The sequence below is a fragment of the Mustelus asterias genome, chromosome 6 (genome assembly GCF_964213995.1).
Source record: "Mustelus asterias chromosome 6, sMusAst1.hap1.1, whole genome shotgun sequence".
Taxonomy (NCBI): Eukaryota; Metazoa; Chordata; class Chondrichthyes; order Carcharhiniformes; family Triakidae; genus Mustelus; species Mustelus asterias.
Window position 1 is genome coordinate 18,302,143 of NC_135806.1, and position 21,831 is coordinate 18,323,973.

General features: G+C 43.6%; 1 protein-coding gene across 2 annotated transcripts in view; it reads left to right on the forward strand.

Moving 5' to 3' along the window:
- Positions 1-549: 549 nt before the first annotated feature.
- Positions 550-21,831, forward strand: part of LOC144494781 (lysine-specific demethylase 4C-like) — a 386,490-nt gene continuing 365,208 nt past the window's right edge. For both annotated transcript variants that reach the window (XM_078214103.1, XM_078214104.1), the window contains exon 1: positions 550-675. The gene's annotated coding sequence lies outside the window, so the exon portion shown is untranslated. The remainder of the gene's footprint in view (positions 676-21,831) is intronic.

Sequence of the window (21,831 nt, forward strand, 5' to 3'; positions counted from 1 at the left end):
ACAGTGTGGGTCCTGTGGGGGGCGCTGTCTGGGGATGTTTACAGTGTGGATCCTGTGGGGGGCGCTGTCTGGGGATGTTTACAGTGTGGATCCTGTGGGGGGCGCTGTCTGGGGATGTTGACAGTGTGGATCCTGTGGGGGGCGCTGTCTGGGGATGTTTACAGTGTGGATCCTGTTGGGGGCGCTGTCTGGGGATGTTGACAGTGTGGGTCCTGTGGGGGGCGCTGTCTGGGGATGTTTTTAATGTGGGTCCTGTGGGGGGCGCTGTTTGGGGATGTTTACAGTGTGGATCCTGTGGGGGGCGCTGTCTGGGGATGTTACAGTGTGGATCCTGTGGGGGGCGCTGTCTGGGGATGTTTACAGTGTGGATCCTGTGGGGGGCGCTGTCTGGGGATGTTGACAGTGTGGATCTTGTGGGGGCGCTGTCTGGGGATGTTTACAGTGTGGATCCTGTGGGGGGCGCTGTCTGGGGATGTTGACAGTGTGGATCCAGTGGGGGGCGCTGTCTGGGGATGTTTACAGTGTGGATCCAGTGGGGGGCGCTGTCTAGTGCGCTTGCGCGCGGCCTGCTCGGAAGAACAACAACAACAACAACTGCAGGCAGAGGCGGCGGCTTTGGGCCCTGAGTTAAGTTGAGGCCTGTGTGTGTGTGTCTCCTGCCCCGGTCCCTTCACCGTAAGTGATGCTTCCTGACATTCCTCTGTCCGCGGTGCCGGGGCTGTAGTGACACGAGTCCCGGGAGTGGGGGGGAGGATAGATCGGGCTGGGGTAGTGGTGACCCTGGGCCCTGCTGTTGACAGAGGCGGGGAAACAAGTTGTAGCGCCGCCGCTGCCCGGGCTTTCGAGCTGGCGCTGCGGGCCCGGGGTGAGTGGGATCAGGCTGGATCCTGTGTGAAGGGGAGTCGCGGCCCCTTTTCCTGGCTGGGGGGGCGGGGGGGGGGGGGGAGCTGTGGTTGCTGTCGGCCTCAGTCGGCCTCAGTCTCAGCCCCAGGGCGCTGGGGAGGCCGCCATCCAGCGCAGGCCGGCAGCCTGTCAACCCGCTTCTCTTCCAGTTTGCCAGTGACTTGACTGCGGTGATTCAACCCTCCCCTATCCGTGTCCCTTTAAATCTAGCTGTGCCCAGATGCATCTTTTAAAGTTTGAAGTTTATTTATTATTGTCACAAGTAGACTTACATTAACACTGCAATGAAGTTACTATGAAAATCCCCTAGTAGCCACACTCTGGTGCCTGTTCGGGTACACTGAGGGAGAATTTAGCACGGCCAATGCACCCTAACCAACACGTCTTTCAGACTGTGGGAGGAAACCGACACAGACACGGGGCGAATGTGTCAACTCCACACAGACAAGTGACCTAAGTCAGGAATCAAACCCAGGTCCCTGGCACCGTGAGGCAGCAGTGCTAACCACTGTGCTGCCCATCTGGTTGTGGCCATCATGGTTGTTGCTGTTTGCTCTCTGTGGCATTTGATTTAGTACCTGGATCTGCATCTGAAGTGCTGTAGCCTGCAAGGCTATGGACCAGGTGCTGGAAGGTGGGGTTAGAATGAACAGCTTTTTTGGCTGGTGCAGACACTGGCTCTTTTTCTGCTCCATAACTTTTCTATGGTTCTAAGTGTACATTCAGAAGGAACTGTCATGTGTGTTTGTGTGTTTAAAAACAAGAGATGTTATTAAAGGAAGTCAACTTTTCTGTTAGTGCGACTTGTTTATCTGTTCATACTTCTGGTAACGTCTCCGTCAGGGTTTTATTTATATCCTAATTGTTGTTTGTTTCAAATTAAATGCAATTTAGAATAGGGACAGTGTGTTTTCCCTCATATAATTCAGCTAATTTCCACTGCAGACTGTAACGTCAAACAAAGCTGAATCGTTAGGAGACACTGCTGTGGCAGAAAGTGAATGAACATTTAATATCATTACAATTTACTTGTACATACAACTTAACATTTCAATGTAAGTCTGCTTTCAAGCACTGTTCAAAACATATTTGAAATTTTTCACGGTTGACATCTTTAGTTGATCATGGATATTAGAGTGCTGCAAGATGTGTCCAAAGATGTGTGGGTTAGGTTGATTGGCCATGCTAAAATTGCCCCTTTGTGTCTTGAGATGCGTAGATTAGTGGGTAAAATATGTAGGGATATGGGAGTAGGGTTTGGGTGGGATTGTGGTCGGTGCAGACTCGATGGGCCGAATGGCCTCTTTCTGTACTGTAGGGTTTCTATGATTTCTATGAAGATGTTCCAAATGTGTTGTTATAAAATATCAATATCTTGACATTTCTAAACATGTTCAGTTTTAAGGTATAATTGCTTAATCTTGTGGTTAATGGAAGTGAATTGACCTTTTTGCCAAATTTAGTTTGATTTGAGTTATTTAATGAATTGAGGATTAGAGTTGAAGAGGGTTGTGTGTATTTAAAAAGTACATGTATGATAACGAAGTATGCTGTTGCCTTCAAGGGCATCTCTAAATAGATAATAAAGCTTGGAAATAAAGGTGTGAAAATAAACTCTAGAAATTGGATTTAAAAACAATAGCATTGGAAGTAAACAACAGGCTGTTTATAAACAAAATCTGTCAAAGTTCTCGGTATGAGACTCCTTGTAACCAAAACTATGCAGCTTATTAAATGCACCCCATCGAAAACTTGACTTCCTGTTTAGTCACCATTTCTAACTATTGTAGGGAAGTAGGGAAGGAGGTAGAAGAGGGGGAGGGGTAGCATTATTGGTCAGAGATTGTATCACAGTGTCAGAGAGGAGGTTTGATGAGGACTTATCTGTTGAGGTAGTATGGGCGGAGATTAGAAATAGGAGAGGAGAGGTCACCCTGTTGGGAGTCTTTTATAGACCTCCTAAAAGTTCTAGAGAGGTTGAGGAAAGGATTGCGGAGTCAATCCTGCTTAGGAGTGAAAGTAATAGGGCAATTGTTATGGGGGATTTTAACTTGACTAATATTGACTGGAATTGTTATAGCTCTAGCTCGTTAGAGGGGTCAGTTTTTGTTCAAAGCGTGCAGGAAGGTTTTTTGACTCAGTATGTAGACAGGCCAACTAGAGGTGAGGCTATATTGGATCTGGTGCTGGGAAATGAGCCAGACCAGGTGCTAGACTTGGAAGTTGGTGTGCATTTTGGTGATAGTGACCACAATTCGGTTACGTTCACCTTAGTGATGGAAAGGGATAGGCATGAACCTCGGGCCAGTGGTTTTAGCTGGGGGAAGGGTAATTATGAGGCTATTAGGAGAGAATTAGGAAACATAGGTTGGACTAGGAGATTACAGGGACTGGGAACGTCCGACATGTGGAGTTTTTTCAAGGAGCAGCTACTGCGAGTCTGTGATAGGTATGTCCCTGTCAGGCAAGGAGGAATTGGTAGGGCTAGGGAACCGTGGTGCACCAAAAAAGTTTCTTTGTTGGTTAAAAAGAAAAAGGAGGCTTATGTTCGGATGAGACGTGAGCACTCGGGTAGTGCACTAGAAAGCTTTAGATTGGCTAAGAGGGAGTTGAAGAGCGAGCTTAGAAGGGCTAAAAGGGGACATGAGAAGACTTTGGCGGATAGGGTTAAAGAGAATCCTAAGGCGTTCTATAGGTATGTCAAGAACAGAAGGTTGGTTAGGGCAAGTTTAGGGCCAGTTATAGATGGCAGAGGGAAGTTATGTGTGGAACCGGAGGAGATTGGTGAAGCATTGAACCAATATTTCTCTTCGGTGTTCACGCAAGGGGACATGAATATAGCTGAGGAGGACACTGGGTTGCAAGGGAGTAGAATAGACAGTATTACAGTTGATAAGGAGGATGTGCAGGATATTCTGGAGGGTCTGAAAATAGATAAATCCCCTGGTCCGGATGGGATTTATCCAAGGATTCTCTGGGAGGCAAGAGAAGTGATTGCAGAGCCTCTGGCTCTGATCTTCAGGTCGTCGTTGGCCTCTGGTATAGTACCAGAAGATTGGAGGTTAGCGAATGTTGTCCCATTGTTTAAGAAGGGGAACAGAGACTTCCCCGGGAATTATAGACCGGTGAGTCTCACTTCTGTTGTCGGCAAGATGTTGGAAAAAATTATAAGGGATAGGATTTATAGTTATTTGGAGAGTAATGAATTGATAGGTGATAGTCAGCATGGTTTTGTGGCAGGTAGGTCGTGCCTTACTAACCTTATTGAGTTTTTTGAGAAAGTGACCAAGGAGGTGGATGGGGGCAAGGCAGTGGACGTGGTATATATGGATTTTAGTAAGGCGTTTGATAAGGTTCACCATGGTAGGCTTCTGCAGAAAATGCAGATGTATGGGATTGGGGGTGATCTAGGAAATTGGATCAGGAATTGGCTAGCGGATAGGAAACAGAGGGTGGTGGTTGATAGTAAATATTCATCATGGAGTGCGGTTACAAGTGGTGTACCTCAGGGATCTGTTTTGGGGCCACTGCTGTTTGTAATATTTATTAATGATCTGGATGAGGGTATAGTTGGGTGGATTAGCAAATTTGCTGATGACACCAAAGTCGGTGGTGTGGTAGACAGTGAGGAAGGGTGTCGTAGTCTGCAGGAAGACTTAGACAGGTTGCAAAGTTGGGCCGAGAGGTGGCGGATGGAGTTTAATGCGGAGAAGTGTGAGGTAATTCACTTTGGTAGGAATAACAGATGTGTTGAGTATAGGGCTAACGGGAGGACTTTGAATAGTGTGGAGGAGCAGAGGGATCTAGGTGTATGTGTGCATAGATCCCTGAAAGTTGGGAATCAAGTAGATAAGGTTGTTAAGAAGGCATATGGTGTCTTAGTGTTTATTGGTAGGGGGATTGAATTTAGGAGTCGTAGCGTTATGTTGCAACTGTACACAACTCTGGTGCGGCCGCACTTGGAGTACTGTGTGCAGTTCTGGTCCCCACATTACAGGAAGGATGTGGAGGCTTTGGAGAGGGTGCAGAGGAGGTTTACCAGGATGTTGCCTGGTATGGAGGGGAGATCCTATGAGGAGAGGCTGAGGGATTTGAGATTGTTTTCGCTGGAAAGGCGGCGGCTAAGAGGGGATCTTATTGAAACATATAAGATGATTAGAGGTTTAGATAGGGTGGATAGTGATAGCCTTTTTCCTCTGATGGAGAAATCCAGCACGAGGGGGCATGGCTTTAAATTGAGGGGGGGTAGTTATAGAACCGATGTCAGGGGTAGGTTCTTTACCCAGAGGGTGGTGAGGGATTGGAATGCCCTGCCAGCATCAGTAGTAAATGCGCCTAGTTTGGGGGCGTTTAAGAGATCCGTAGATAGGTTCATGGACGAAAAGAAATTGGTTTAGGTTGGAGGGTCACAGTTTTTTTTTAACTGGTCGGTGCAACATCGTGGGCCGAAGGGCCTGTTCTGCGCTGTAATGTTCTATGTTCTATGTTCTATGTTCTATTGTCATTTCCTCAATAATAAAAACTTGAGTACTGTGAGGAGAAGTGAACAAAGTGTTTGATTTTCAAAAAAAAGGAAGAGGGATGAGCCAAGATTTTCTTTTTAAAAAGTGTTGACAATCCACGATGGCCTCCAGTGGAATGTCTTGACTGGTTATCAATCTGTTTAAAACCTAGCACAAATTACAGAAAGAGATTTCCTTGTTTTGTATCGCGTTCTCTTGATTTGAAATGGATTTTTAATAGATTTTAATGATTTGAAATAGATTTTTGGAGGGTTTGAGTCCTCAAGTGATATTGTAACCAACCAAAAAATGGAGATATGAGTAGAAAATTGTTTTGTTCCACCTATACGTATAATAATGGCCTATAAATATGGAACAGAGGAAAGTTGGAGCATGGGCAAGATAGATTTCTTCCAAATGTTTTTATAGTTAAGTTTCACAATGTGTTCTCTATTGTAACCAATCTGGTAGAGACTGGGGGACTCATGGGTGTAAAACAGCCTCCGTGGAACATCTCAGTTGGACAACACACTGCACAAAAAGACTTATTCTTGTAATTGCTCCTGTTCTGTCATACCAAAGTCAGAGTTCCGCAGCACACAATTTAAAATTCATACATCATTGATAGACCCATTTGGCTCCAGTAGGATATCAGTTCAGGCTGAGTCTTATGTACTGTTGTTGAAGTATAAATTATTTTACTTCTTTATATATTCTATATCGTTCAGTTAAAATACATTTCAGATCGGTTTAATTTCAGTAAGAGTGGTTTGCTTTAAAAGTTTCATCCTTGTTTTTAATCCAACAATCCTCATGGCCTCATGCATGGCTCCCTATCCCTGCGATCCACAACCGTCCCAAGATATCTGAACTCCTCCTAATTCTGGCCGCTTGAGAATCCTTGATTTCAATTGTTTCACTATTAGTGGCCAAGGTTGTAAGCTCTGGAGTTCTCAACCTAAACCTTTTTGTCTCTCTTTCTTCCCTAATTGCGCTCTTTCAAACCTGCCTCTTTGACAAAAGGTTTGCTCATCCGCACTCTTATATGGCTCGATGTCATTTTGTTTGATAGCACTACTGTGAAGGGCCTTGTAAGCTTTGCTATACCAAAGGTGCGATCTTATTGCAAGGTGCTGTTGTAAATTGGTGAATTCAGCATTGAGGTATCAGTTGGTCTTAATACTAATATCTTCCATTTTTTAATCCCAAGATTTTAACAGCAAGCAAATTTCTAGATGACCTTGTAACACTTAGTGTAAATTAAATGTCAGAGTGCTGCAGATTGATGAATGTGTGTTGTGAATTTATTTTTGTTTGCGTTAAGAAGATAAGACATTTTGCTTCAGTCAAAGTGAACGCTTCCCTTATGGTTTCAGATGGTTAAAACAATAAGTAGCTCTCAATGAGGCCATAGAGACCTCAGCTGCAATGGTAGTAGGGCACATTAATGTGCTTCATTATCCCTGGATGAGTGAGGGAAAATCCACCAGCATTCTCACTGGTGAAGCCCTGCTTCAGTTGTTGCATGGACATTGGAGGATGTGACAGGGCTCAGCTACTGTGTCGGGCAACCAAATGGCCGACCAACATTGTATAGGTTTGAACAGGAAGGATAACTGCTGAGGCAGGGAATGAAGGAAGCAATTGTCCATATTTGTGGAAGTTTATTTTATTTATTTAAAGTTTATTTATTTATTAGTCACAAGTGGGCTTACATTAACACTGCAATAAAGTTACTGTGAAAGTCCCCTAGTCACCACACTCCGACACCTGTTTGGGTACACTGAGGGAGAAATTAGCATGGCCAATGCACCTAACCAGCACATCTTTCAGACTGTGGGGGAACCCGGAGGAAACCCACACAGACACGGGGAGAACGTGCAGACTCCGTGCAAACAATGACCCAAGCTGGGAATCAAACCCGTGTCCCTGGTGCTGTGAGGCAGCAATGCTAACCACTGTGCCACCGTGCCATGCAAGAAGTCAGAGCTTTCAAGATAGGGGAGAAAATGGGCAAAAAAAAAGAGGGGAACTGCAAAAATGTTAAATGCCACTAAATTGGTTTTAGCAGACTTAATAGACCAGATTTTGTTGCAACATGGTATATACCAATGTCTGTTGTTAGCTAGATTCGCTCCACATTGTTTAGCTCAAAAACGTTTTGTCCATTAAATTTGTGAAAGTGTGAGTTGATAACGCTGGGGCGGCATGGTGGCACAGTGGTTAGCATTGCTGCCTCACAGCACCAGGGACCCGGGTTCGATTCCCGTCTTGGATCACTGTCTGTGTGGAGTTTGCACATTCTTCCCATGTCTGTGTGGGTTCTTCCGGGTGCTCCGGTTTCCTCCCACAGTCTGAAAGATGTGCTGGTTAGGTGTATTGACCCGAACAGATGCTGAAGTGTGGCGACTAGGGGAATTTCACAGTAACTTCATTGCAGTGTTAATGTAAGCCTTACTTGTGACGAATAAATAAACTTTCGAATAGGACATCTGCAATCTGAAAGAACGGAAAGCAACAACCTATCCCCTTCGCCATTGACATTTTATTCTTTAAACAATTCACAACCTTAAGGAATGAGACTTCACACTTGTAGTTAATGTTTGGTGCTTGAGAGGTTAATTGGAAGTCGCTAACAACTTATTACTAAAAGAATACTACATTTCTAATTACTTCAGTATCTCCCAAGCAAATACAGCTATTTCATACATTGAATGCATATCAAGAGTGATACAGAGATACCTTTTTCACAAAGCTGACGACAGTGCAGCTCTGATGGGAACTTTAAAATATTTGCATTTAAATGCACATCTGTTCCTCACCAGAAGTGGCTGTGCTTTTTGCCACTGAATAGCAGTACAAACCTTTGGCCTCGCTGTTATTTTGGCAGCAAAATCTGGCAATGTTTTTCAGAAATATTCAAAAAAAGACAGAACCTTCAATTAAACCTTTTCTCAAAAAATAATTTGCTGATTTTCTTAGTGACTTTTTCAACTAATTTGCCAAAAGTTTCCTTCAATTTTTGATAGCATGTGCTGAGATTTAAGTCATGCACAACCTTGCATTTTAATTTGCGATGTGTGTTTAGAAAGGATTTTCTGAGATTATTTAATTTGCTTGGTAAAGTGTACTTCTGGTTAGTTGGTCATTTACAGTTCACGTAACTTTGATCAGCCAGGGTATTTTGGCAACATTCAGGATATTGAATCATGTTAATTATATTTGGTATAATATATAAAACTGTCGATAAAGAGGGATAAAAGCAGTGGCGCTGTCTGAATTTATATTTTTAAAATCCTTCTCTGTCACTGCAACTTTGTTGACATGTTGTCACAGAGAGAAGTAGAAGATAAATTTGCTTGTTTTTTTGCCACACAATGAAGCTTTAATTGCATCAGCCCTCCCCAGATGTAATCGGACGATTGAGGTGGAAACGGGAGGGGTGGACTAAGCTTGAGACATGTCTTATCCAAGGTAACAAGGCAACAAAAGCTGTGGGTTGACCTGTACTGTTCTTGCCCCCTCTGAGACTCAATTGCTTTCCAGTGTTCTTTGTTAGGGGATGGTGAGGGGGTTCTGAAAGTTGACCTCAAGCTGAGGAATAGTTCCAGTGGCGGTGTTCGTTGCCTTGTACTTTAACTAGCAGTTCTTCTTGCAAAAGAATGGACAATGGTTATTGGTAGGTTATTAACCCGTGGGTAGCAGGGTGGCACAGTGGTTAGCACTGCTGCTTCACAGCACCAGGGACCCGGGTTCAAATCCGACCTTGTCTGTGTGGAGTTTGCACGTTTAAAGTTAAAGTTTATTTATTAGTCACAAGTAGGCTTGCATTAACACTGTAGTGGAGTTACTGTGAAAATCCCCCAGTCGCCACACTCCGGCGCCTGTTCGGGTACACTGAGGAAGAATTTAGCATAGCCAATGCACCCAAAGTCTTTTGGACTGTGGGAGGAAACTGGAGCACCCGGAGGAAACCCACGCAAACACGGGGAAAATGTGCAAACTCCACACATACAGTGATCCAAGCTGGGAATTGAACCCGGGTCCCTGGCTGTGAGGCAGCAGTGCTAACCACTATGCCACCGTGCCACCATTCTCCCTGTGTCTGCATTGGTTTCCTCCGGGTGATCCGGTTGCCTCCCACAGTGCAAGGATGAGCAGGTTAGGTTGATTGGCCATGCTAAATTGTCTCTTATTATCGGGGGATGAGCAGGGTAAATACGGGGTTGGGGGGTGGGGGTGGCTGTCAAGGAAATAAGGCCTGGGTGAGATTGTTGTCGGTGCAGGCTCGATGGGCTCAATGCCCTCCTCTTGCACTGTAGGGATTCTCTGATTAACCATGACAAGGATCACATTCGAACCTGATCAAGCTCTGCATGGACTTCCACATATTAGCGCACTTGGGAGCCGTGTGTGATTCTGTTTTCCTCCTCCCCTTGCTGGCTAATCCTGCTGCTAGCTGTTATATCATCACTATGCCTTAAAGATCATTAAGTATATAAATACCAGTTGTTGAGCAGATCAAGGATTGTATCTGGGATATTTCTTGGTCTTTAGCATTCAGAATGCACCATATGTGCATTAACTCTTTGAAGCACTTAGTAAAATCCAAAGTCACATTTTTCCTGAAATGGAATGAAATAGTTTGGGAAGTGATTTGATCTTTTAGTGGCTTGTAAACCCATGTAACACAGAGAGGGAATTCAGGTTTCCTGACTGAGAAGTTGTTTCAGCCTTTGGGTGATACTAAACTGGTGGAGTATAACATTTGGTGCAGAGTGTCAACAATAACAACCACTTGCATTTATAACATTGTTTTAATGTAATAAAGCATTTCAAAGTGGCTTCACTTCAGAAGTATTGACACACTCTGACAGTAAACCACATGAGGGGCTATTAGCCAAAAGAGAAAATGCTGGAAAATCTCAGCAGGCCTGACAGCATCTGTGAGGAGAGAAAGGAGCTGACGTTTCGAGTCCAGAAGACCCTTTGTCAAAGCTGGTTTGGCATTTTGGTTTCAGATTCCAGCATCCGCAGTAAGGAACAGGTGACCAAAAGCTTGGTCAAAGATTTTAAGAAACACTTTAAAAGCAGGAGAGGGGTGGAAATATTTAGAAATAGAATCCTGGAGTCTGGGGTCTTGGCAGTTAGGACATAGCAGGCAATGTGAAGCAACTAAGATTGGGGTTGGCAGGAGGTCAGAATTGCAGGTGTGCCGATATAGCGAATGGTCACAGCGCTAGAGAAACTCGCAGAGGTGGGGAGGGATGCAATGAGCTGGATTTGAAATCAAGAAGGATAATTTTTAAGTTGGTGTTTTTGAACCAGGAACCATTGAAAATCAGTGTGCATGGATGATAGGTGAACGATATCTTGTCAGAGTTATGATGCAGGCAGCAGAGCTTTCGATGAGATCAAGTTTGTGATGCCTGGTCGGTGGGAAACTGGCCAGGAGAACATTGAAGTGTTCAAGTTTATAAGCAACAAAGACATAGATGAAAGTTTCAGCAACAGATGAGCTGAGGCACGATGGAGTGGGATGATGCTATGGAGGGCAGCATGGTGGCACAATAGTTCGCACTGATGCCTTACACAGTGCCGGAACCTAGGATCGATTCTGGTCTTGGCTGACTGTGTAGTTTGCATGTTCTCCCCGTGTCTGCGTGTGTTTCCTCCAGGTGCCCCACAATCCAAAGATGTGTAAGTTAGGATAAGCCATGGTAAATGTGCAGGGTTATGAGGATAGGATGGAGAGGAGCGGGCCTGGGTAAAATGCTCTTTCAGAGAATTGGTGTAGACTGGATGGGCTGAATGGTCGTCTTCTGCACTGTCAGGGATTCTATGGATTTTTGTGAAGAATGTAGGGTTAGAAACTAGGCTCAAGGTTAAATAAGACGCCAAGGTTGTTAATGGTGTGGTTTGGCCTCAGACAATTGCCAGTCAAGAGTCCGTGGCTATGAAACAATTTGTGGCAGGGATTGAAAATAACAGTCTTGGCCTTTCCAAAGTTCCAAAGGAACTCGCAATCTGACAAATCAGAGATAGTGGAAGTGTGAAGAGAGATGGTGAGGCAGAGCTACATGTGTCTGTATGGGTGTGAATTTTTCAGAGGAGTTGTAGGCAGAGAACATGGAGTTGAGAAATAGACTCTTTGGGGAGGGGGCGGCAGGGGGAGGGAGAGAACTCCAGATGGGATGGTATGGGAGTGGGAAGAAAAGTCATTGCAGAATAGACAAAAATGGATGAAAGCAAAATACTGCTGATACTGGAATCTGAAATAAAAAAAGGAAATGCTGGAAAATCTCAGTGGGTCTGACAGCATCTGTTGAGAGAGAATAAAGCCACACAGAACCTGTCAGACCTGCTGAGCTTTTCCAGCGTTTTCTGTTTTTTGAGACTAAAATGGAATCAGGTAAGGAAATTTTGCTGCACGTTATTTCCGTGCTAGTTCAGTGCTGACACTGAAATACAGAACATCCACTGTAAATAGCACTGATGTGAAATCAAAGTGCTTTGCTTTTGCAGCTGTCTGAATGCTGCCTTCAAAATCCAAAATCAGAAAAATGGCAGTACATCACGCATTATGGAATGGTAAATGCTGATTCATGTCTGCAGTTCCCCACATTTGAGTTCCATAGCCCATTTTCCCATTGTGGGGAATTGCAGAGTGAAGCAACATGTAGAAAATTATCTTGGTTCCTTCCTTCACTGTTGCAACTGTTTCCCCATTCTGCTGACTGATGTATTTGATGTGGGAGGAAACAATGTCATTGCATGATAGAGGAATATACCTAGTGTAACATTTGTTCATTTTTGTTTTCTATTGTAAATTCTCTATTAGGTTGCATGCACTCGAATGCAGATATCATGCTTTCTGTTATCAGTTTACCAGCTGCTCTGGGGCTGGCTGTTCAGAAGATATGTGTATGTGATTGCTGTGATGGTGTACTGATATTCTGCACTGTGCTAATGCCTGCTGATTCTCGCCCCTAAACTCGAGGCTGAAATATGTGTTTTCTGTTTGATTTTTAAAAAATAACTTTGACCACTTTTTAATGGTAGATAATTTTCTATCTTTTTGATGTTAGAGAGAATTATATTGCTACCACTTTATTTTTAATCTCTCTGCCCTAATTTGAATGTACAGTTTTATGTCCAGTGCCACTACTTCTCCGTGGATCTTGCTGAACACATTTTTAAGAGTGTGAAAGTTGCTTGCTAATGTGTTGACAATTAGCTTTTAGAATCTGTAATGATGAGGTAACACTATTGGAACAGGTTTAATTTAGTGCATTCCACTGAGAGAGAATTCAATGTGTTGAATCAAAAATCTTGTCTGTGGTGTATATATATTCTGCTTTTACCTTGTATATACCCTGTAAACCATTCTAATTAGATTTCCAGAGATAATTTTGTTACATGATGTCTATTATACTTTCCTCTTTTTTTACCATTTTTGACCCATTTCTCCAGAGAAGACATTAAGTTGTTTTAAATGTGTTTTGAATGCATAATACATACAAAAATGTGAGTAAGGTGAGCCTGAAGTATGAGGTTGTTAAAATGGTAATTAGCTAGTCCTGATGTTTTCCTATAGATTGTGAATAATGATCAATATTGTGGCTTGCCATCACAATTGACAAACACCTCACAGCCATTTAGAACGTTTTAAATTTATTTCTGACTGTTCGGGAAATAAAGTAGAATGTTAGCTGGTAAAAACAGTTCATGAAACTGAGGCCAAAAAGCTGCAGAAGAAGGGCTGAAAAGAAAACTGGACAGAAAGGTTTGTTTCGTATACTGAGACTGCCCATTGAGGTCGGCTAGCCCAGCAAATGTATTAAATTCCTGCAATTACATGGTGATAAGTTATAGTGTATGTAATGCACGAAGAGGATCTGATTGAATTGATTCCTTTGTACTTTGAACTGCTGTGAAATAAAACAGGTTAATGATTCCAGCCGCACCTCATTTTCCTAAGTCATTAATGGGATTTGAGCATCACTGGGGAGGTGAGCATTTATTGCCCATCCCTTTCTTTCACACTGCTTTCTCTAATTCCGATCCAGTGCTAAATTGGTCCGAGATTGCAGAAAAACATTATTGGTCAAAGAAATGAATAACCAGTTCAAGTTACAAAGTGTGTATTGTAACAACCTGCGAATGTATAAAATGGCATAAATCAACTTGCATAAAAGTAAGGTGCTCCCAGTGCTATGGGAGCAGCTGGCACAATTAAACTTGCAAAGGTGTTTACAGTAAATCTCTGGCAGGTAGTACTGGTACCTTTTTTTCACTTTGTCATCTCATTTGCTTTCCTTGATCATTTATTAGGCCCTTTGGTTAGCACTGCTGCCTCACAACACCAGGGACTCTGGTTTGATTCCTGGCTTGGGTCACTGTCTGTGTGGAGTCTGCACGTTCTCCCCATGTCTGCGTGGGTTTCCTCTGTGTGCTCTGATTTTCTCCCAATGTCTGAAAGACGTGCTGGTTAGGTGCAATGGCCATGCTAAATTCTCCCTCTGTGTACCCGAACAGGCATCAGTGTGTGGCAACTAGGGGATTTTCACAGTAATTTTATTGCTGTGTTAATGTAAGCCTACTTGTGACACTAATAAATAAACTTTAAAACTTTAAACCTTACTAAGTACAATAGAATTAAAGGTAATGTATTTTATAATGAACAGCAAAACTAGTCTATCAGTGGTTTAATATGTTCATAAACTTTATTCCCAGATTTTGCATTTCGGCTGTGTAAATGCCGTGGCAGGGAGCAGGCATTTCTGTTTCACTGTCATGAAACAGAACACTATTTTGGCTGCTTTTTACAGTGCAAAAATCTCAGGGAAGCAGTGGGAGCCTTACAGACATGTTTTTGTGCTTCTTCCCCCTCTTCTCAATTTGGTGAATTACAAGTCCTCAGTATGTTCCTCAGAAAGTGTTACAGGCTAATAGGCTGGAGGAAATAGATGTTCGGAGGGAGGATGTCCTGGCAGTTTTGAATAAACTGAAGGTCGATAAGTCCCCTGGGCCTGATGAAATGTATCCTAGGATTCTTTGGGAGGCAAGGGATGAGATTGCAGAGCCTTTGGCTTTGATCTTTGGGTCCTCGCTGTCCACGGGGATGGTGCCAGAGGACTGGAGAATGGCGAATGTTGTTCCTCTGTTTAAGAAAGGGAATAGAAATGACCCTGGTAATTATAGACCGGTTAGTCTTACTTTGGTGGTTGGTAAAATGATGGAAAAGGTCCTTAGAGATGGGATTTACAACCATTTAGAAAGATGCGGATTAATCCGGGATAGTCAGCACGGATTTGTGAAGGGCAAGTCGTGCCTCACAAATTTGATTGAATTTTTTGAGGAGGTAACTAAGTGTGTTGATGAAGGTAGGGCAGTTGATGTCATATACATGGATTTTAGTAAGGCGTTTGATAAGGTCCCCCATGGTCGGCTTATGATGAAAGTGAGGAGGTGTGGGATAGAGGGAAAGTTGGCCGATTGGAAAGGTAACTGGCTGTCTGATCGAAGACAGAGGGTGGTGGTGGATGGAAAATTTTCGGATTGGAGGCAGGTTGCTAGCGGAGTGCTGCAGGGATCAGTGCTTGGTCCTCTGCTCTTTGTGATTTATATTAATGACTTAGAGGAAGGGGCTGAAGGGTGGATCAGTAAATTTGCTGATGACACCAAGATTGGTGGAGTAGTGGATGAGGTGGAGGGCTGTTGTAGGCTGCAAAGAGACATAGATAGGATGCAAAGCTGGGCTGAAAAATGGCAAATGGAGTTTAACCCTGATAAATGTGAGGTGATTCATTTTGGTAGGTCTAATTTAAATGTGGATTACAGGGTCAAAGGTAGGGTTCTGAAGACTGTGGAGGAACAGAGAGATCTTGGGGTCCATATCCACAGATCTCTAAAGGTTGCCAGTCAAGTGGATAAAATTGTGAAGAAGGCCTATAGTGTGTTAGCTTTTATTAACAGGGGGTTGGAGTTTAAGAGCCGTGGGGTTATGCTGCAACTGTACAGGACCTTGGTGAGACCACATTTGGAATATTATGTGCAGTTCTGGTCACCTCACTATAAGAAGGATGTGGAAGCGCTGGAAAGAGTGCAGAGGAGATTTAGCAGGATGCTGCCTGGTTTGGAGGGTAGGTCTTATGAGGAAAGGTTGAGGGAGCTAGGGCTGTTCTCTCTGGAGCGGAGGAGGCTGAGGGGAGACTTAATAGAGGTTTATAAAATGATGAAGGGGATAGATAGAGTGAACGTTCAAAGACTATTTCCTCGGGTGGATGGAGCTATTACAAGGGGGCATAACTATAGGGTTCGTGGTGGGAGATACAGGAAGGATATCAGAGGTAGGTTCTTTACGCAGAGAGTGGTTGGGGTGTGGAATGGACTGCCTGCAGTGATAGTGGAGTCAGACACTTTAGGAACATTTAAGCGGTTATTGGATAGGCACATGGAGCACACCAGGATGATAGGGAGTGTGATAGCTTGATCTTGGTTTCAGATGAAGCTCGGCACAACATCGTGGGCCGAAGGGCCTGTTCTGTGCTGTACTGTTCTATGTTCTATGTTCTGCATTGCTGAGAAATCCCAAAAGGTCCTTGCCAGCAGGAGTGTAACCCCTGTTTCCGATTCTGAGCAGACAAAAAAAAACTACTCACTTACACTCCTTTCATTTGTCTGGCCAATCTTCTGATGGAGGATCCTGCAAAACTCTGCACAGGAAACCCAGTGAAGGGAATCCGAGCAGAAGCCATGCCTTTTTTGCATCACTAACTGCTGCAATCCAGTAAGAGTTTCAATGTCCCAGAACTTCACAGTTTGTCAGTGAACAAGCATGTGAGTGGATGAGTAAATGTATATGTATATAAGTGGGTAGGGTGGATGATGTAACTGGGTAGGGATGTAAGGTGGCAACTGGGTAGGGTGGTGAGGTTGGTTCGAGGGAGGGAGTGGGGGGGGTGGTCAGAGAAGGAGTTGGATCATGGGATTAGTCAAGTCGTGTTTGTGGGGGAAGTTGGGGAGGAGGAGATGGGGTTGGGTGATAGGAGCTAGTCAGGTTGGGCCCAAGGGAAATGGGGTTGGAGGCAGTGGTGTGCGAAGGCTGCTCGAGTTATGTCGGGGGGGGGGGGGGGGGTGGTATTGGGATTGGTGAGATGGATTATGGGGAGTGAAGTCGGGGGTGGGGGGAGTTGAGCGGTCAATGGGAGAGATGGGCTGGGGGGTGGGATTGTTGTGGTCAGCATGTTACACTAGGATTTTTCTAACTTAACATTTACTGGATAGCTATTCAGATAAGTAAGACGGAACTGTCCGATGCCCCCAACTCTAATTTATTTGGAAACTTTTCAGGGCATTCGGGGGAGCAGGGAATTATCCATCGGAAGTTCAAACTACCCAGTATGAGAATAAATGATTCTGTTTGCAATCTGTGTCACAAGATGAACTTGACCTCGTATTTGTATCATCATTAGACCATCTATTTCCGTAACAGTGCCTCTGTCTCAGCTCATTTGCTGCTGCACCCACATCGTGTATTTGTTATGTCTAGACTTGATGATTCCAATGTACTTGAAGCTTTTTCGACCTCACTTTCCTCCTTTAAGATATTCCTGAAAATTCGATTGTTTGATCCAGCTTTCAGTCATCTGACCGATTATTTCTTTATGGGTCTCCATATGATATTTTGTTTTATAATGTTTCTATAAAGTGCCATGGGACTTTGTTTTTAATATTAAATGCACTATATAAAGAAACTGAGCTTTCCAGTTCAGGATGCCTATAATCGAGGCATTTCTGGATTTCTGAATTTTCTAGATATTGGAACAATGTTTGAATGCCTAACCATGTGTGAATTGGATACAAGTATGGACCTGAGACATAAAACAATGACAAAACATTGTAAAGCATTAATAGAAGATTGAAAATAACGTATATGGATAAATAAAACAATATTTTCAAAGTACTGCCTTCTTTAACATATGGAAAGCACATTTATCAGTGAGTGCCTCTGTGCACATTGTCCATGCACACAAGGGGACAGGGCTGATTACTTTGACTGTATCCCCTTTCCTCCTCCTGCTTGAGCATGTTATTAGAGGAACTTGTACCTGACAAAGGCTATTAAAGTAGCCTACAAAAGTTCCAGGAATTTACCATTAGGGACATAACAACTCTGCCGTAGCATGAGAAGTGGCCGGTTCTGAAGTTCCATGAATGCTTAAAAAAAGCTCTGAACAACTGGTGTTTCTGGATGTTGGTGTTTCAAATTTGAGAGATTATAGTGTATAAGTTGCTGTTACTAGCTACAGCTATTTTTATAAGCTTGGCACCTACAATCCTTTCTTCCTCCAAACCCAGTTTAGTCTGCATTGCTTAAAGCAGACAAGTTCATGTGGACATGACCTCTCTGCTGTATGCAATGGTTGGTAAACTTGTTATATGTGGGCATGTTTTTAAAAAGCTGAATTGTTTTATAATATTTATATAATGTATGGCTTATTATCTGATCATACAATACTTTTATCCATAAGTCATTGACACGCATGTTGCAAGAGTGGGTCACAGTGAAAGAGAAATCATAATGAATTCTTACAGTAATGTTGGAAGAGCTGAACAAAGGCCTGTTCATTATATTGGAGAAAGTGTTGAGACTTAGTGAAATTATAGTTGCTGTTGCATGGTTTTATATGAACAGTGTTCTTAAATAACTCGCGCAGGAGTTCCAAAGCAAACAAATACTTATGAAATTCATAAACATGCATTCAAGCATGGACCACCATGTCGTGCAGTGGCCATGGTGATAAGTCTGCAATTAAAACCCAGCTACTACAACCCAGCATTTGCGTTCACAGAATGTTGGCATTGCTGGCGAGGCTAGTGTTCATTGCCAATCCCTAATTTTCCTTGAGAAGGTGGTTGTGTGTCACCTTGAGCTATTGCAGTCCATGCGGTGAAAGTGCACCCACAGTGCTGTTAGGATTTTGATCCAGTGATGATGAAGGAATGCCGATTCATTTCCAAGTCAGGATGGTGTGCAGTTTGGCAGTGATATTGGAAGTGATGGGTTTCCCGTCTGCCTCTTACCCTTGCCCTTCCAGATTGTAGGGGTTATGGGTTTTGGGGATTGTGTCAAAGTAATCTGGGTGAGTTGCTGCAGTGCATCTAGCAGATTAAACCATATTGTATGAGAGTGGAGGGAGTGAATTTTAAGGTGGTTGGTGGGATGTCGATCAAGTGGCCTGTTTTATCCTAGAGGTGTTGAATGTGCTGGAGACAAGTGGAGAGTATTCCATCCCACTCCTGATTTGTGCCATGTAGAAAGTGACTTTGCAGAGTGAGGAGGTAAGTTACTTCCGCAGAATTCTCAGCATCTGACCTGCTGTTGTAGCCTCTAGGGGAGGTGATAGTAGTGGACTAGTGATTTGGTTTATTGTCATGTACTGGGATACAATGAAAAGTATTGTTTCTTGTGCGCTATACAGGCAAAACATACTGTTCATGAAGTACATAGGGGAAAAAGAAAAGGATAGGGTGCAGAATATGGTGTTGCAGTTACAGATAGGGTGAAGAGAAAGATCAGCTGAATATATAATAGGACCATTCGAAAGTCTGATGACAGCAGGGAAGAAACTGTTCTTGAGCCTGTTGGTACTTGTTTTCAGATTTTTGTATTTTTTCCCACTGGAAGAAGGTGGAAGAGAATATGTCTGGGATGGGTGGGGTCCTTGATTTTGCTGGCTGCTTTCCTGAGGCAGCGGGAAGTGTAGATGGAGTCAATGGATGGAAAGCTCATTTGCGTGATGGACTGGGCTACGTCACAAATCTTTGTTGTTTCTTGCAGTCTTGGTCAGAGCAGGAGCCATACCAAGCTGTGATATATCCGGAAAAGATGCTTTAAGAACATGAGAACATAAGAACTAGGAGCAGGAGTCTGGCCCCTCGAACCTGCTCCGCCATTCAATAAGATCATGGCTGATCTTTTTGTGGACTCAGCTCCACTTACCCGCCCGCTCACCATAACCCTTAATTCCTTTACTGTTCAAACATTTATCTATCCTTGCCTTAAAAACATTCAATGAGGTAGCCTCAACTGCTTCACTGGGCAGGGAATTCCACAGATTCACAACCCTTTGTGTGAAGAAGTTCCTCCTCAACTCAGTCCTAAATCTGCTTCCCCTTATTTTGAGGCCATGCCCCCTAGTTCTAGTTTCACCTGCCAGTGGAAACAACTTCCCTGCTTCTATCTTATCTATTCCCTTCATAATCTTGTATATTTCAGTAAGATCTCCCCTCATTCTTCTGAATTACAATGAGTATAGCCCCAGTCTACTCGGTCTCTCCTCATAAGCCAACCCTCTCAACTCTGGAATCAACCTAGTGAATCTCCTCTGCACCCCCTCCAGTGCCAGTGTATCCTTTCTCAAGTAAGGAGACCAAAACTGTACACAGTACTCCAGGTGTGGCCTCACCAGCACCTTATACAACTGCAACATAACCTTGCTGTTTTTAAACTCTATCCCTCTAGCAATAAAGGACAAAATTCCATTTGCCTTCTTAATTACCTGCTGCACCTGCAAACCAACTCCTTGAGATTCCTGCACAAGGACACCCATGTCCCTCTGCACAGCAGCGTGCTGCAATTTTTTACCATTTAAATAATAATGCATTTTGCTGTTATTCCTACCAAAATGGATGACCTCACATTTACCAACATTGTACTCCATCTGCCAGACCCTCGCCCACTCACTTAGACTATCTGTGTCGCTTTGCAGACTTTCAGCGTCCTCTGCACACTTTGCTCCGCCACCCATCTTAGTGTCATCTGCGAATTTTGACACGCTTCTTTTGGTCCCCAACTCCAAATCATCTATGTAAATCGTAAACACTATGGTGCATCTGTAAAAATTGGTGAGAGTCATAGTGGACATGCTGAATTTCCTCAGCCTTCTGAGAAAGTAATCCAGGGACAGGTAATGGTCTGGGGACCCGGGTTCAAATTCAATTTTAATTCAATAAAATCAGGAATTAAAAGTCCTTGAAACCATTGTCGATTGTTCTAAAAACCCATCTGGTTCACTAATGTCCTTTAGGGAAGGAAATCTGCCGCCCTTACCTGGTCTGGCCTACATGTGACTCCAGACTTTCGGCTAACTGTTAAATGTCTTCTGAAATAGCCGAGCAAGCCAAGTTGTAACAAACTGCTAAAAAGTCTCAAAGGACTGAAACTGGATTGACCACCCGGCACCGGAAACGGGAAATCTGTCGTACCTGCAAAGTCCTCCTTCCTAACGTCTGGGGGCTAGTGCCAAAATTGAGAGAGCTGTCTCACAGACTGGTAAAGCAACAGCCTGACATAGTCATCCACATGGAATCATACCTTATGCAGTAGTTCTCAACCTTATAGATGTCATGTCATTGGCAAACCTCTACTTGAGGTACACCTCCTATTTTCTTTGTCTAACCCAACCAATTCGCCCTCCATCAGTCTACTCTCGATCACCAGTAAAATGATGGAAGGGACAACTAACAGTGCTATCAGGTGGCATCTGCTTAGCAATATGAGCAGGTGCTCATGGATGCTCAGTTTGGGTTCCACCAGGACCATTAAGTGTCTGACCTCATTACAGCTTTGATTAAAAGATAGACAAAAGAACTGATCTCCAGAGCTGAGGTGCGAGTGACTACACTTGACATCAAGGCAGCATTTGACTGACTATGGCATCAAGGGGCTCTAGCAAAACTGGAGTCAGTGGGAATCAGGAAAAACTCTCCATTAGTTGGAGTCATTCCGAGCACAGAGGAAAATGGTTGTTGGTGGTTAGTCAACTCAGTTCTGGGATATCATTGCAAGAGTTACTCAGGGTTGTGTTGTCGGCCCAAACATCTTAAACTGATTTTGATTTGATTTATTGTCACATGAATTAGTATACAATGAAAAATATTGTTTCTTGTGCGCTATACAGACAAAGCATACTGTTCATAGAGAAGGAAACGAGAGAGTGCAAAATGTAGTGTTGCAGTCATAGCTAGGGTGTAGAGAAAGATCAGCTTAATATAAGATAGGTCCATTCAAAAGTCTAATGCAGCAGGGAAGGAGCTGTTCTTCAATCGGTTGGTATGTGACCTCAGACTTTTGTATTTTTTTCCCAATGGAAGAAGGTGGAAGAGAGAATGTCCGGGGTGCGTGGGGTCCTTAATTATGTTGGCTGCTTTGCCAAGGCAATGGGAAGTGTAGACAGAGTCAATGGATGGGAGGCTGGTTTGCGTGATGGATTGAGCTTCATTCACAATTTTTTGTAGTTTCTTGCGGTCTTGGGCAGAGCAGGAGCCATACCAAGCTGTGATGCAAAGAGAAAGAATGTTTTCTATGGTGCATCTGTAAAAGTTGGTGAGAGTCGTAGCTGACATGCCAAATTTCCTT